At 45.1% G+C, this 8,370-nt stretch overlaps 1 long non-coding RNA gene across 3 annotated transcripts; it reads right to left on the bottom strand.

Annotated features, from left to right (window-relative positions):
• Window positions 1-491: 491 nt before the first annotated feature.
• Window positions 492-7,961, bottom strand: LOC103677625. Of its 3 annotated transcripts, none has more exons than XR_005832563.1 (3): window positions 7,332-7,961; window positions 7,009-7,079; window positions 492-2,056 (listed from the first exon to the last, which is right to left on the bottom strand). It is a non-coding gene; the product is annotated as an uncharacterized LOC103677625 (long non-coding RNA). The 3 variants fall into 3 exon arrangements; XR_005832561.1 differs by having other exon boundaries at window positions 492-1,959; XR_572476.2 differs by lacking the exon at window positions 7,009-7,079 and having other exon boundaries at window positions 492-1,959.
• Between the last annotated feature and the right edge of the window lie 409 nt (window positions 7,962-8,370).

Genomic DNA, 8,370 nt, shown 5'->3' with positions numbered 1-8,370 from the left:
ACCCCAAACCAGCTTGCTAACAAATGGCTTAGTGAATGAATCAGCAGGATTGTGCTCTCCATGGTTCTTTCTGGATGTTTTCTATGTGTCCCCACAATCTGGGTGTAGTGTGATGAGTTGTTCTGCTAAGAAACCAGAATTGAAAGAATAAACAGGGTTGACAGAATAAACAGAGTAAACCCTGAGTGTAGGGGGAGGTTTGCAAGTCAGCCTCCTTTTGCTGCCTTGACTCACATGCCTGGCCTTTTGGGAATGCGCCCAAAGCTTTCCCTTTATGAACTGGTGGAAACGGCTTAACTCAGCCAATTTGTTTGATTTCTCATTGACTAGAGCAGCAGACCTGGGGGGGCCTAGAAAGCTGGACACTGTGCAGTGAACAAATGTGCACAAGCCGGTGCTGCAGAAAGAGAGGAAGAGAGTGTCACACAGCATAGTGCCTGTCCACACACACACACACACACACACACACATACACACACACGATTAGCTAACGGAAAAGAAACGGATTTATTGTTGTTGATCATTATGGCTGACACCTCAAATTAAATGGAACATTTGTCTAAAAAATTTCCATTTAATATTTGTCAAGTGATCTCCTCTGAGGAGCTTTAAAGGCACACACCCCTCCATGAGAACTGAACGATTCATTATTAAATGAACACGTTGGGTTGAGGATGCACAAGAAAGAAATTGAAGAGGGAGTTGAAAAAAGGGCTGAAAAGCAAATGGGAGGAAAGACCTTGTGTGACAATGGTGGGGTCACTTAGCAGTGGGCATAGCAGAGGTAGGAGCCGAGTCTATAGCAGCGGTCCCTGTTGGGACACCCAAGGGACTGGGGCGAGTGTCCTTGCCAAGAGGAGCTGTTACCTGGGGATGAGTTCTCAAGCCTTAAGAGCCCTTGGCGGTGTGTAGCCCTGTGCTGTGGGCACATTCCAGGTGATTCAGGAGAATTACAGAAGTTTCATCATTGTGTAGCACCACAGCTGCATTTGGGAGCCTGGTTGGTGATGTTCCAGAGGTGGGCACGAGGGAGAGCAGAAAGCTGGTGGTCGGTGACAGGGATGCTTGTGTGTCCCAGGCTGCTTTGGAGATCCCCCACAGGGACACCAGCTCCCAACCAGGAGCCACCAGGGTGCACTTGTAACATGAGTTCAGACAGATGCATTCACCCCAGGACAGCTGCAGCTTGAGTTAATAGCACATAATTCAGCCCCTCCGTGCTGCTTTCCTAGAAATCCAGTAATGAACTCTACATGGATTCAGTCCAGGAATTCCCTTCTTATCTAGAGAGCAAAAGTGCATCTTTTGGCATTTGTTCGTTTGCAGCCATTGGATAATGCCTTAGTCACCAGTGTCTCTATTTTTCTTTTTTCTTCCTGTCCCATGTATCCTCAAGGTTCTTCTTAGAGGGCTGGTTGTGAGACATAGTAGGGATCTCTCTCCACATTTCAGATTCTTAGCAGTAGGACTTTCCGTTGTGGTGTATGGAAGAGAATCCTGATTTCTAGTCACTGAGAAACAGAGGTATAGCCGACACACAATGAAACTTGAAAGTCAAGGTTTTGGGGAAAGGATGGGATATTGAGTTGGGAACTGGCTGACTCAGGGTCTTTTTTCCTTTTTAGGTGTATGCATTCTTTTGATCACATCTCCCAAACAAGCAGGAGGCTTTCCGGGTGACATTTATCTTCTCGGCCCTGAAACCCAGAATACAGAGCCTGATGCTGCTAACCCAAGCCCCTGGACTGAAGAAGTCCTTCCCTTGTACACAGTGCATGGAAATGGAGAGGAGCAACGTAGGAGGGAGCTGCTTTTTGCATCTTTTGAAGGTAGTCTCATAATTTTTTCCCTATATTCTTTTCCCCTTAATAATGTGCTTTGCTCTTGAAGCTGAGCCTCCCTGTTCCACTTGAAGTCAGTATTTCCTTCTGCCTTTATGATAGTCTTAGAGAAGTTCTCCTGCCGGGCAGAGATGGATTTCACATTATGAAAAGAGCACTCCAGAACACCGTAGTATGGCCAGGGCTCTATTTATTTACTTTAGAGGTGGTGGCAGCTGAGGAAGAAGGTTCAAAAGATACAAAGTTGTGTATGAATTATGATGTGATATGTTCAGCTTTTAGCTCACCACTGGGCAGACCTTCAAAGTTAGTTTTCAATGGGCTTTTCTCAGGGGGCCACACCATCCTTTTCCAAATGTGAGTTTGAGGATGCTTCCCATCTTACATCACTCACAAATAACTGCCAGAGGAACAAGAAACAAAAACTATACAATTTACAGTCCGCCCTCTTTGATGTAAGGTGGGATGGGGGATGCAAGCAAGGGCTTCTGAGTAGAATGGAGTTGGGTTGCCACAGAAAGCAAACTCTTATTTCCTTGAGAAGAGAGCAAGTGGCATTAACAAATTAAAAGTATTAGAAAGCCTTTACTCAGATTCAGTTGAGTTTGATTTTTTTGGGTCACGGTGGGGGAGGGGAAGAGGAAAGAAACCCAACAGCCTGTGCCAAGGATTTGCTGAACATGTTTAAAAAAAAAAAATGCTGACGGGCATTAAATTAAGTAACAACTGAAGATTACACAAGAGTAAACATTGCTGCTAATGTTTGACTAAAAGCTAACTGAGGGCTCTAAGTGACTCCGGTTAATTTACACATCATGCCAATAACAGCCCCAGGGGACAGGGGCTGCTAAAGGTGGGGAAGACTTTTATAGCCAGAAGCCACGTTTTTAAATTTAGAAAAAGAAAACTAGAGCTGAAGGAACTGCTTTAGAAACTTCAGGGAAGGAGAGACAGAAAAAGAGAGAAAGGGGAATTGTATGTCTGTGCCTGCTGGGCTTGGGGTTTTTAAAAAAAGGGGGGGGGGAGAATCTGTAACTTTTAAATAACTCTTCTAGGAGGAGGGAGTGTGCTAGGATCAAAGCGTTAACTGTTCCTGTGGGACAGGAGTCTTAATAAATTCTAGACTGTGCCAAGGGTTCCATCCCCCCGTGAGATCAAATAAAATTGATTTAACTTTGCAACATTTAGCTTCAAGTTAAAGTTCAAGTGCACAGCAAATGATGTTAAAATTATAATCCCTGTTCAGCACAACCTCTTTTAATACACTTTTAGATGGTATCAAAATGGGATGTGTCGTTTATTTAGTAACGTAGCCGTTGACACTCTTAGATTGGAATTTCATCATGTACTTTAATTTTCTGGGGCATTGGGGATGACCATAATTGCCGAACAATTCAATGGAATGGAATGGGCTAACTCAGCACTTTTTATTGCATTTTTCTGCGTAATATCTAAAATCTTCTTTCTCATTGCAGTGTGTTTGCAAAATTAAGTCATTTAACCCTCATATTTTCTGGGCTTGAATAATTATCTTAATAAGGCATAAAACGTTTGCAAATTTGCCCTCTTTACATTAGCATGTCAATGTGAAGGAGACAGCTCGGTTTAGAGTATCCGGGTTCAGGTACTGTTGTCTGGTGCATGACAACCTTCAGGGGATACTCGAGGAAATCCAGTCTCTCCAAAGACCCTCTTTCTTCTCACATTTTTGTCTTCTCTCAGGCAAAGGCAAAAATATCTGCTGTGCTAGGCCAGTCTTGAGTTTAATCTTAGAGTCTCAAAAATAAACAGTGGTAAGGTCTGGGTAACATTGATAGACATTTCTGTGTTTGCCCAGATGAAACTTTAAAAATGCTAAAAGCCACCAAAATCTCTGCTCTTTCCCTTAATTGTCCTGGATTATCAGGCTGGAGAAATGGAATGGGGCGGGTATTTTCCAGTGCTATTAAATCTTGTGCAAACTTTACTGATACCAGCCTTTTGACTCTGGCGGCCCATTCTGCTTTCCAGCATTCTCCAGGGACCCTCGCAGCATGCCAGAAACCAAGCACCCTGTCTGCAGGGGCAGCCCTGATGCTAGAGAAGCTAGAAGAAAAAAAAAAATCATGCTGTCTCATCCTTTCCATACTGTCTGTTGATTCACTTTATGGCTTTTCTTGCCAGATCCAAAACTTGATGGCCAACCTGACTAAGGTCACCAGCCCCACAGAGCTATTTTAAAAAAATTGAAATCACTTGGCATTTTTAGTTCTTGCCATTTGTGAGTTTGCTCAAATATTCTGATGAGCAATTCTGAAAAATATATTGTCTCCAAAGACGAAGGTGCGCCAAACCACAGCAAAACTGAAAGTGGCACTTCAGAGAGACTGGAATTCGTAGACATTGGTTTGGTACCTCATATCCTCCAGACCTGATGTTAAAAACAAAGCTGAGTCTCCCCTGTGTCTCCTGGATTGGTTTGCTAAGCAAACTTAAGGAATGTCTAAAGGGGATTGGCCTTTCATGTATGGGGATGTTTTGAAATTTGAACAACTCACTGTAATTCATAAAAAGCTTGACATGAATCAACGATTACAGATATTGTCACACTGCACGAACAAACAGCTTGATTACGATGATGTGGCATTTCCTGTCCTTGTCTCTGATAGAAAATACGATGTCAGGTTGCAGTTATCTGGCTCTTTCACTCTTCTACTTTGACCCCAAAAGAGTAATTTATGTAATTTCTCAAAACTCTGAATCACAAAGTTGGGGAGTGGTGAATGGTAGCAGAATAACCAGAATAGCTGAAATCTGTTGTGAATCGACTACGTGCACTGCTCTGAGCAACAATCCCGTGAGCCAGGGACTATTGTTCTCCCACTGCAAAGTTTAGGAAGTGAGGCCCAGGGAGGTAAGCCAGGGGTCCACAGTCATCCAGCAGTTGGTGGAGGAGGCTGGATTTAGCCACAGCTGTCTTCATCTAGTCTTGAGCTCCACCGGGGGGAGGGGAAGTCATCACTGCATTCCCAGGTGTCCATGTGCACATGCTTACCATTTTAGTTCCACTGGACCCCATCATCTAACCCATCTTGGCACGTCCAACACTACACACTAGAACTGGGGGGAGAGAGACTGGATTTCCTGAAGCCACATCAAACTCCATTCTCCATTATGCCTAAAAACTATCCATCTCTTTCCATTTCTTCCCACAATTTAGAACACCTTTTTTTTTTTTTTTAGTTTTAGTACTTATTTTGAGAGAGAGAGAAAGAGAGCATGTGTGCAAGCACTTGAGTTGGGAGGGGCAGAGGGAGAGAGAATCTCAAGCAGATTCCATGCTGAGCACGGAGCCCAACACAGGGCTCAATCTAATGACCCTGAGATCATGGCCTGAGCCAAAATCAGGAGCTAGATGCTTAACCAACTGAGCCACCCAGGCACCCCCACATATTTCATTTTCTATGTTATTTTATCTTATTTAATTTTAGATTTTTAAAATTTATTTATCTGACACAGAGAGAGATTGAGAGTACAAGCAGGGGAAGCAGAAGCAGACTCCCTCTGAGCAGGGAGCCTGATGCGGGACTCCATCCCAGGACCCTGAGATCATGACCTGAGCAGAAGGCAGACGCTTAACTTACTGAGCCACCCAGGCACCCCCATTTTTTAGAGTAGATTATTTTATCAGAAAAGCCTAATAGCTACACTGAGCTTACTACACATCAGAAAGTATCCAAAGTACTTTACGTTTATTATTCATTTTATTCTCACAACTGTATGAAGTAGATAGTGTTTTTATTGCCGTTTTACGTTTGAGTAAACCGGAGCACAGATAGGTCATGTCACTTGCTTAAAGTTACCAAGTTAGGGGGACGCAGAGATAAATGCACACCCAAGCAGCAGCCTGGTCCCATGGTCCACGGTCTTTGTGCTGCTCTCTGTGTCCAATGAGTGGAGGGCTAGCAGTGAGATTCAGGCTCCAGGCAAATAATTTGGGCTGAGTTCTATCACAGCTGATTGTGGAATTGGCCATTTCATCACTAATGAGAGCAGCACAGCCTGAGCTCCCACCCCTTAACAGCAGCAGCACGTTCCAGGACAAACACCAGGGGAGGATCGACAGGGGCCTGAGTTATTCTCCCAGCAGCGGAGACTGGGTGATTTCTAACTCTTACTTTCCTTCTCTAGGCCTTGGTTCTCCTGCCTCAGAACAAAGGCCTGACAACAATGGCCTCTCTTATTTGTGGTGTTTTCCAGTTCACAAAGCAAATCTCTCCCACATTTCCTCATGTGATATGAGCCTCACCAAAGTTCCACAAGGTGTGATTGTGCAAGAAAGATCTTCAAGAAGCTTGAAGCTAAAAGGACATAAAACCTGGCTTTTTGATTCTAAGCTAAATCATGTTTAAACCATATCCCTGATTCTTTCTGTAGAAGTAACCCCTAAGAGGAAGTTTCCCTGTCATGTGGCAGTTTCCATGGTAGATCGTGACCCTTTTCATAAAACCCTATCCTTGTTCCTGATAGGTTGCTGTGCAGGAGTGCAGGCAGCCTCGGGAACCAGCTAGAGACCATGTGCGTGCTCACGCTGTATTTTGTGCTTGAATCCACTTGTGGTAAGCATCTTCTAGCGGTAGATGAGGGTATCAGAACTAGTTATGTTTAAGAGCACAGGTTGGAACTGGAGCGCACAGGCTGGGCAGCAAGGACAACCAACCATACAGAGAAGTGTGCTTAAAATAAGTTGGGCTTTGGTTTCCACCCTCATGACCATAAAGAAGTGTTGCTTCTTCTTAAAAGAAATGAACAAGAACTTTGATAGTGAGTGGAGGCAGGTCTCACATACTCCCCTTCCTCTTCCATGCCCTTTATGTGGGATGTTGGCACGTGGAGGATTAGGTGGATGGCCCACTTATTAGTGCCATTTGCAGTCTGCAAGGACCTAGCTTCACCCAGAGGCTGCCCCGAATGTCAGAACAGTCTGGGCAGTTTCCATAGATCTCAATCTGTGACCTGGAAGCAGGCTCTCACCACATATTCTCAGGTAATGACTGGCCAGCTGGTAAAGTGATCCTAAGAAAAGCTAAAATCCTCTGTTCCAACCAGGTGGAGGGAAGGAGGGGGAGGGGGGAGAGGAACCTGGGAAGAAAAAAGGCAAAAAAAGACATGTGAAAGGCAAACTCACTTTTCTAAGAAGTCTTTAAGCTCGAGTTGATCAGCAAGGCACTGCAGACACATATGGGCAGGTTAAGGTCCCTAAAATCAAGCAGGAGCCAGTAATAACAGGGTCAGGCAAATAGAAAGGTACAGCTGGTAAGGAAGTCTGTGCAGTACACCATTAGATGCAGCAATTACTCTGGATATAGGCCTGGCTCCCCAGCTCTGGGCACACATGCTGGGGCCGGAGAGACAGGCTCTGCTTCTCATAAAGCATTATCCTCCCAGTGGGACCATTCCCTGGGGAATTAGGAGGGCTTTACAGTAAAATCCAGCATTATCTCTACTTACTGGGTTCTGGAGGCCAGGTTAGAGGCCGCTTGCCTGGTGATTGCCTGCAGCTGGGTTGGTCTTTGTCGGCGGGGACCAAGTGGAGGAGGAACTGTTTGTGTGTGCACCACGAGCCGTGACCTCGCAGTTGTGTGGCAGTTCTGAGATACAACGGCGTTGGCTGCTGTGACCAGGGCCCCGACTTGCAGATCTGTGTGTTATCACTTACCTTCCTTTGGCGGTTTGCATACGCACCCCTTTAGGGGAACAAACGAAATATGACAAGTTTCTGAGCTCGGCAGTAGCTGCCAATTGCTTGCCTGCCTGTTGCTCGGCTCTTTCTTTTTCTAAAGTAGTAGAGTGCCGGCTTCTATTTCACTGGTTTCTATTTCTGTAAAAAACATTTCAGAACTGCTTTCCTCATCGTTCCCACTAAAAATTAATGTTCCCTTCCCTTCTGCACTGGAAGGGCTGACCCACATTCACCCGATCCATTCCCTCCTTGTCTGCTGCCAGCGCCGGGCTGGTGGCTGCCATCAGATGTTCCGCCCTGGCCAGCACATGTTTTTAAATGACTGTGCAGTACCTGTGGTTATAAAAACAAATGGACCTAGATGAGGTCCCAGCAGGCCATGGGGGATGCACCCACGTTCTCTGTCCCTGCTGAGCTGGGCTCTCACTTTGAGTCTTCTCCTCGTCAAAACTCAACATGACCTCGTGTGACTATTTTGGTACACAGAATGCTTTATGGTGCTCCTCGATGTGAAAAGTGTGCAGAAGGACTCTAGTTCAGAGCACAGGCTTGGGGGTCAACTCTAGGCATAAACTCTGATGCAGTCACTGACTATGTGCTCCTCTGGCTACATTTTTTAACCTCTGTGCCTCAGTTTTCCCGCCTACAAAATGGGGCAGCAGCACCGTCAGTCTGTCTAGGGTTCTTGTGAGAATTGCAGGAAATGACGAGTGTCAAGTACTTAGCACAGTGCCTGATACAGGGACAAATGTTACTTTAACAAAAGTTTTGCTATTTGTTATCATCTCCTTGTTTTCTCCAAAAAGC

The sequence above is a fragment of the Ursus maritimus genome, unplaced genomic scaffold (genome assembly GCF_017311325.1).
Source record: "Ursus maritimus isolate PB19 unplaced genomic scaffold, ASM1731132v1 scaffold_10, whole genome shotgun sequence".
NCBI classification, from domain to species: domain Eukaryota; kingdom Metazoa; phylum Chordata; class Mammalia; order Carnivora; family Ursidae; genus Ursus; species Ursus maritimus.
The sequence above is the reverse complement of the archived record's forward strand: the minus strand, read 5'-3'. Positions and strand labels throughout refer to the sequence as shown.